The 8,677-nt window shown below is 46.3% G+C and overlaps 1 pseudogene; it reads left to right on the top strand.

Annotated features, from left to right (window-relative positions):
- The first annotated feature begins 3,799 nt into the window (after positions 1-3,799).
- LOC150000824 (cell growth-regulating nucleolar protein pseudogene) lies at positions 3,800-4,805 on the top strand (annotated as a pseudogene).
- Positions 4,806-8,677: the final 3,872 nt, after the last annotated feature.

Here is an 8,677-nt window from a genome sequence, read left to right as displayed (position 1 = left end):
AGGTTTAATTTAGATTGATTTATTAAAAAAAGAAAAGTAATTACCTACTCTTTTTGCTCCAAAGTGACTTTAAAAAATCAAGTGCCTATACTTACATGTAAGAATTTCTGGTCCCAGGAATTAACCAATCAGATACAACCTTATTATGTGATGTGACCCATAAAATGCAACTCTGTTATATGACCTATATATTTATGGTTGAAGACAGGGCGTTCTCACCAGATGGCTATTGTTGTTTTGGCTGTTGTCATTCTTTTACTTGACAGTCTAAGGGAGAAGAGGTCAGTGTCCCTGACTGAATAGTCAGATATCGCATGTTTTAAAAATTCTTGCAGCGCACTGGTTGAAAATTGCTATCCTAGAGGAATGAGCCTGCAATGTCACAGCAAGCATGGACAGCAGTGATTGTTCGTCTCATCTCTCATGGGAAGGACCTGTGACCATTCCCCCAGAGGAATGGACTCAGATGTCAGAAAAGCTGTGGGTAGAATATCTGAGCTGAAACCAAGACCATAGGACCTAAAATGCCCCCCCAGCCCCCCTGGTGAGGTGGGGCAGTCCTCGCTCCAAACCCCTCTCACAGTGAGCCCAACGGATCCACGCCCGCACCTGCTATTCATTTCTCTGATTCCTGAGTTTAGAATTGGAAAGAACACACTCAAGAGTGGGAACCCTCTTCTGGGATAAGAGCCATAATGTGAAGAAAGGCCTGCTGACTATCACTCTTGAAACTTCCCCTTCAGCTAAGATGGAAAATGAGAAGTAATGTTTCATTCCAGGTTAGAATGCCATTTCAAAGACTTAAGGAAGACAGAGATTACTTGGTTGACCTATGGCACCAGTTCTTTGGTGAATTCAACAAAAGTTATCTTTTTGTATTTTATTTGGTGTTCTCACTGTTAGTGAGGTAATGGAACTCTTCCCAGCTCTCTTCATCCTGATAGAGATGTAGAGAGTAGATGTGGAAATTGTCCTAAGGTTTTTAACAACAACAAAAAAAATGTAAGGCACCTTATAAGTTTGATACCGATCAAAAACTGAGTTATTGAAACCCTTCAAACATTTAAAATAAGGATTTATAAATTTAATACATTGCATTTCCTTTTTAAGGTAGTTTAATTGTCTGAAGGATAAACCAAAACTTTCTGGGATTTTAAAGTAATTTTTATAAATCTAATTAATTATAATTATAAACAGGATGAATCTAGAGCCTTTTAAATGTTCCTATACTGTTTATAAACTTAGTAAATTTCAAATTAAAAACCACAAGTTTAAATCATTTAAATTACTTAAATTTAATACAGAATTACAAAGCTGGCCTATTACTTGCATAAGCCTTATCTCTGATGTGCTAAATATCAAGATAGAATACGTATGTCAAGAATTGTGGAGAGTCTGACATTTTAGCTTACTTCCAGACTAACAGGTTTGGTGAATTCTGGCAAAAGACACGAGACTTCTGGGTCAGAGACAAAGGGCTTGATTACTCACAGCAACAGTAACAGAGTATCAGCATTTACATCAGTTCCCCACCGGTGATGTGAAGACCGTCTGGTAACATCTGCATACACAGTGGGTTATAGAAGAAGAGACTGAACTAGGGAGCCTTTTCTAATGGGCAGCAAGTCTCCTTGGGCTGCAGGAAGAGGCAATCCTTCAGGTGCAGGCCCTAAGAGGCATAAGTAGTTATGGCAGCAGCCCCGTGCTGTGGCTGGAGTTGCGTAATTCCACCCTCCTCAGCAGAACTCCAGGCCCCTGGTTGGTGCCCCATCTCCAGCTGCTCTGCCCTGGAAGCCCCACTGCCACCCTAGATGGATTTCTGCCTGGGAAGCTGAGACCAACAAGACAAGGAGGCCCACCCAGCACCCGAGTGTTTGCCTTTACTGAACAGAAGGCAGCCTGGTGGGAGGGGAGCCCTGCCTGCACCCAGAGCCATTCCGCAGGTGCCCCTCCCTCCCATCAGTGGCTCATGACTCTCTAGTAACACCAGCGGTGCAGGAATTGCGCTAATAATGGGAAATGGGTCAGGGAGAAGAGCCACCATGGTGGAATGGGGCTGACATTTTATAGGTTCATCGTTTTGATGGGACTGTGAGAAGGGATCACTGCCTCAAGGCAGCCTCTGGTTTGACCAGCTTGAAACAACCAAGCTTTCTCCCCACTTCAAATTCTAAAATAATTATAGCCCAAGTGTAGAATCTTAGCCTTCAAGTCAGCTTGAAGGTCATTCCCAGCTGAAGAGTATTCCCCTCCCACGGCCACTGCAGTCTGTCTGCACTTCAGAATCACAGAGAACAGCATGAGCTGGTATCTCATTCCCCTCCCTTAAAGGCAAAGTAAAGCATGTCCCTGTGGAAAAGGAGTGTCGTTAATGGCAGGATAGCCTCCTGGCATAGAGTACGGGAAGGCTGGGCGGGCAGCGTCCTGTACTCCTCAGGAGCAGCAGGAAGATGGACTGCCTAAGCGGGGCTATTTCATGGAGTGACACTATCTGAGCCTGAGTGCCGTGATAATGTTGACCTTGAGAAGCTGGCTTGGTTTCAGAATGCACAGCAAACCAAGCTGCTTTTCCTTTGGGTTTATGATGATCCCTTTTACGACAAGAGCCCGTAGGTTCTTGGAGGCTGGACAGTAGGCACCGTTGATGAGGAGCCAAGAGACTTTGAGTTCTGTTTGTTTCCACCTCTCGCTGCCACCATCCTGAAACAAGTCACCCAATCTATTAGTTCTCCCAGGCATGTGCCCTGACTGGTGACCTTTCAGTTCGCAACCGCAGGATGACACCCAACCTACTGAGCCGCACTGGTCAGGGCTGTCTGTTTCTTTTTGCTGATGCATTCCGGCAGCCTAGAATGCGCCTGGCACATATCAAATATTCGGTAAATATTTGTAGGAAAACGAACAGTTCTGTGGGAGGTAAGGAAGGAGGCTTTTTCAAGAAAGAGAAAGAATCTAACAGTGTCAACACTTCCAAATGCTTCAGAGAGGTCAAGGTGAGAACAGGGATCAGGTGGCAGACACATAGTTGGAAGAAAACAGCATCAAGAGTCTATTTGGACTGGAAACAGATCATGAAGTGATTGAATGGTACTTAAGTGCAGGAAAAATAAGCATCAGCCACTCATTCAAGAAATGCACGGGTAAAGGACTGTAAATAATTTGGATGCTAACTTGGAGTGGGTACCAGATCAAGAAGAGAAATAATGTGTTGTGTTTTCAAAATTAATCTGTGCCTGTTTTAGAAAAGCCAAAAACAGAAATAAAATTTCTGACTCATCCCATCACCCAGATAAAATCACATCTAACTATATCTTGTGCTTTTTTCCTAGGCCTGGGCATTTATAGCAGTTCTTTTGCTTGTGAGATTGTTCTTGGGAAAATGATATAGCTATGCACGCTATGATTACTTTTATTTATATGACTGCTTTGTAGCTTTATTTTTATGTAAAATTTTATTAGGAATCTTTTCATGTCTTCATATGTTTTTGCGTGATGTAATTTCTAGTGGTTGCACACATCATTTTATTCAATGAAGTGTATAACCAATTCTCTATACATTTATGTTTTATCTATTTCTTTGTTGTTATGAGCCACACTATGATAAGCATGATTTTTCCTTTTCTTTTTTTAAGTTAAGGAGCAAGTGGAGAGAGTCAAAGTTGAAGACATGGAGAAAATGGAAAGAACTTACGGGAAAAAGTTCTGAAGAACTCAGACCAGAGCCGCTGGCGGCCGCCGGCCGAGAGGACAAGACTTCCAGTCTCTGTTGGATAGAGGATATTAAATCATTTCGCCGAAGATGGTATTTTTTACGTGCAACGCGTGTGGCGAGTCAGTGAAGAAAATACAGGTGGAAAAGCACGTGGCCGTGTGCGGGAACTGCGAGCGCCTTTCTTGCATTGACTGCGGTAAAGATTTCTGGGGGGACGACTATCAAGGCCACGTGAAGTGCGTGGGTGAGGATCAGAAGTTCGGCGGCGAAGGCTACAAGGGAGGACGCACAGAGGCGGCGTCAAACGCAGGCGTGGCTGCAGAAAATTAACGAATTAATAAAAAGACCCAGTGTCAGCCCCAGAGGGAGAGAACTTTGAGAGCAGGTTAGTGGTTCTGACAACAGTCCCAGGAAAAAGGCAAAATTTCAGAACTGGATGAAGAGCAGTTTAAAACTTCACAATGAATGGATCCTGGGGCAGGTGTGGACTATCTCTCCCGCAGGGCAGTGAACCGCGCGATCACGTGGCAAAGCCGCGTGCAGACGTCCCGCGCGGCGGCCCCTCCCAAGCACGCGACCCCGCGGAAGGACGAGCAGCGGTGAAGGAAAACGAGAGGGGGAGGAAGGGAGAGCGGCAGAGAACAGGAAGAAGAAAGGAAGGAGCTAAAGTGAGAAAACCGCCGAGAGAATTCAAACAGCCTGAAGCCCAAAAAGCGCGGAAGGAGGCCGGAGGCCGAGCGGGAGGCCGAGGCGCCGGGAGGCGCAAGCGGGAGCGCTCCGAAGTGGAAGCGGATTCTAAAAAGAAAAAGGTCAAGTTCCCAGGACATTCTGCGGCGGAAAACCAGAAAACCACGAAGCTACTCCTGCGAAAGGTAAATTCAGCTGGAAGGGAACGATTAAAGCGGTTCTGAAGCGGGCCCCAGACAACGAAATGGCAATCAAAAAGCTACGAGAAAAGGTGTTAGCTCAGGACTGTGCTGCGACCAGTGACCATCACAGATCCGAGGAGGAGCTCCTGGCCGTCTTCGATAAGAAAATCGGCAAGAACCCCGCCTTCAGGTTCCTAAAGGACAAGGTCAGGCTTTTGAAGTGAACGTTTTTATATTTATAGAGTCCGTTCTGTTGATTCTTCCTTTCACTGCTGTTTGTAAAACATGTAATGAATGATAACAACTCAGATTTTGCTTTTGTAACCCTGTACTTTTAAGTTAAGAATCTATTTTTGGTAGAACTTTTATGAGAAAATAAACTATATTGTCCAAAAAAAAAAGAAAAAGAACTCAGACCAAGATGGGCTGAAAGGCGTGACTGCACATAAGACTTGATATCGGTGAGTTCAGCCTGTCACCCCCCCTGGACCCACGGCCAGTATTAGTGTCACTAACGTGGACCATCTGACATGTGTGCCCTGTTGTGATATGACAGGAGTGCGCAGCATCTCCTGTGGCCATGAGGCCAGGGGACCCTGAAGAGCGAATCAAGAGCATGGAGCCCCGGGCTCACCGAGGCAGGTTAGGGCCTAGGTCTTTGTGTTCCTACCAAGTTCCCAGGTGAGTCCGCTTCCACCAAAGTTTGAGAACTAATTAAGGCTCTTGAAACCTCTGGTCTGCAAGAAACGAGGGGCGTAGAAGCACAAGTTAAATGACATTGGGAGGGATCGAACAAATCCAGGAAGGGGAGCCTTATAAAGCACCTGAAACATTTGCTGCCACAAGGTAATGGTGCGGGGACAGAAATGGGGGGCGTGGTAGCTGAGATTTAAAAATACTTCAGAGACCTAAGAATTAAATGTGAAGTGTGGCCCTTGTTGGAATTCTGTCTCTAGGAAACCAATTGTAAAAGACGTTTTGGGGGGATAACAAGGGAAATGTGGATGTAGACTGGTGTTAAATGATGTTAAAGGATCACTGTAATTTTGTGTGGTGTAGTATGGTGTTGTAGCTGTGTAGGAAAATGTCTTTATATTTTAGAGTCAGCCCCAAAGGATTTCAAGTAAATGATATGTGATCATTGCTTTAAACATTTCAACAAGGACACAGTGCACAGACAAATACGGGAAATGTTGAAGTCTAGCCCATGGGAATATGGGGACTCACTTTAATATTGTCATTAACTTTTATATCTAGCTGATCCCTTTCATAGTAAAACGTAATGAAGACGTGAGAGACGAGCCTTGGTGAGTTGGAGGCCCAGTGTTCCTCAGCACACAGCACGAAGGGAGACCTGGAGATGATGCGCAGGTGGACGAGATGATGCGCAGGTGGACGAGGAGACGAGGACACTCAGGCAGCTGGGTTATCACTTAGGCCAAGAGGACGAAGCAGAGAGCAGAGGCGGGGCCTGCTCTGAAGGAGATGTAGAAGAACTTCTATAGGTAAGGGGCCGTGGGGTGCTCATCTCCCGGAGGTGAGGAGCGGCGCCGAGGCCCACGCCATATGTGGGTGGGAGAGCGCCCTCCATCTGGAGCTGTGTCGCCAGGCTTGGAGCAGGTGGGGAAAAGCGGCCGTGAGGGCGGCAAATTGAGCCGGTCAAAGAGCAAAGGTGTCACGGAGGGACTCCGTGGTTCTGTAGCCCGTTCTATGAGTTGTGACTGAGCTCTTTCACACCTAAGAGCCCTGCTCTGTGGGAGGGCTTGGGGGTGGGATTCTGTGAGGTGGCCGCGACAGGCCAGCAGGCTTGTGTGTCTGCATTTGTGGGCGTCAGTGGGTGGTTTTAAGTACCCTTCGTCCTGGAAAAAGCTGTGTTTGGTGCCTTTCAAGTCCTCCTGGCCCAGCCTTTCCGAAAGCCGAGAGACGTTATTTACCCAACATTGATCTAACAAATATTTAGTGAGCGCTGCCTTTCGGGTTGCACGGTGGTGGCAGCGCCTTTGAGGTTTTGCTTGATTAGCAAGGGGGACAGGCTGAGAATTGTCCCTCACAGCACATCCTGCACTAGAGAGGGGGTGCTGTAGTAGAGTCGCATTCATATTGTCCTTAAAGGTTCATAGGGCATAGACCTCGCTCTCAGATCTGATAAAAGTTATTGTTTTTCTTCTCCTCGGGAAAAATGTACGGATGCCCATAAACAAAAATGTGCATGAACTTGCAGAGAATTCACAAATTCTCTGAGGCTATTGTGGTCAAGGTTTTCACAAAACTGTTGTGGGAAGAGACAGAGGCCACGGGCTTGTGCTGGGAGACGGAGAAAACCTAGGGAGGGGTCTGCTGAGCCAGACTTTGGAGGATGATGCAGACTTACATTCCTGCTGAGCCCGTGGACAGGGACCTGGAAGAAAGGAGACCCCAGGAATGGGAACCCTTGAGCCTAATTGGCCTCCGTCCCTCATGGCTTTAGGCTGGGAGTCTGCGGGGCATCCTGACATGATACAGCTCAGTGACGGTTGGGCTCTGGAGACCCCTGGGGTCCCCAATGGCAGTACATGGCTTTCATAAGCTGACCGATCACCTGGTGGAGACAGAGAGGCACTTGTGAGCGGTGTCTCCATGGGAGGGGTCCCTGCTGTGTGAGCACATTTGTTTTGATTTGGTTCTGAGGCTGTGGATTCACTGAACAGATGTGGCCTTTCAGTGGCTTCAGCTTTTTATTCCGCCATCAGACACAAAATTAGGGAGGCTCGGCTGATTGTCAGGCTGGTTTGGCTTTGATGAATGAAAATGAGGTTCTCGTAATGTCTCCCCCCCCCCCCCCGCAGCAGGTGGCTTGGATGTGGGGGCGGGAATGGCCATTGCCTGGTGAGTAGCTGCTCGTCTTTTCCCATCTTGATTCCTCTTGCTCATCACCCCACTGATAGCCACAGTCCCCTGGTGAGGAGAGAGGATGTTGGGTGACTGAGTCGTTCAGCTTTGGGCTCATCAGTGTTCAATAAGCCAAGGACCAGAGGCAGACAGATCAGGCTCTACTTCCCCCATTGTTACAGGATGAGCTGCTGGCTCCGGGCGGGACTGCTGGAGCAGAGGTGTTCACGTGAAAGATTGAAATCAGCTGGCAGATATTTCTTTCTCTTTTCAGCAAGCAAATTCTGTGTGTGTGCGTGCGTGTGTGCGTGCGTGTGTGTATGTGTGTGTGTGTGAGCGTGCGCCCAAGTACAAACACCCCTTATGATTTGACTTCTGATTTTGATGTTTTAAATAAGAAGCTTCAGGAATTTTTGTATAGGTGGCTTTCATAAATGATCACAGATAATCACACACATATTCCCATTGCACTTCGCAATTTCTAAAGTACTTCCGCAGCTGTGACTTCTAAGTACTTTCACAGCTGTGACTTTTATCACGGCCCCCCAAAGCAGCCAGAGCAGGCATTATAATAGCGCTATTTTGCAGAGGAGCGAACTGAGGTGCCTGGCTATCATTTGTCATTATCACGCTACTAAAAAACAGCATATACTGCTCGGGAACTGTTCTGTAATCTAAACTCTTTTTGAGAAAAGAGTTTCATCTTCTTTGCTGATCTGTGGTTTAGATACTTAATCTTCAAAATCAGAGTCTCTTACTATACAAACGGTCATTGGTTTTTATCTGGTCTGAGAATAAAAGAAGCTTAGGTCGTATTTTAAGGCATATCCCCAAATTAAGCAAGTAAAGATTATCACAGATACATATATATATATATATATATATATATATATGTATATTGAGCTTTCACTACAAGCTAGACCGTTCTGTTCATTAACACATTCATTTAACACTCATAGCGGCCCTGCTACCTATGGTTTACAAGCGACGAAGACGCTAAGTAACTTGCCCAAGGACAGACAGGTGATCTCAGGCGGTTTGAGTTCAGGGCCCAAGAGAGCCAGCGTTTGGGCTCACCAGACAAACCAATAATTCAGATGAGCAGGACAAAGAATAATCCACATTCTACTTAGGCCCTGGAGACCGGGTCAAAGTGTTTGGCCCATTTCTTTCTTTGAGAGTGGGTGGGGGTAGACTCCTATTTCCAATGGTGACAGGAAAGTTTGGA

Source organism: Furipterus horrens, unplaced genomic scaffold, assembly GCF_987537825.1.
Source record: "Furipterus horrens unplaced genomic scaffold, mFurHor1.1.pri manual_scaffold_10, whole genome shotgun sequence".
Taxonomy (NCBI): Eukaryota; Metazoa; Chordata; class Mammalia; order Chiroptera; family Furipteridae; genus Furipterus; species Furipterus horrens.
This window is presented reverse-complemented; position numbering and strand designations above follow the sequence as displayed.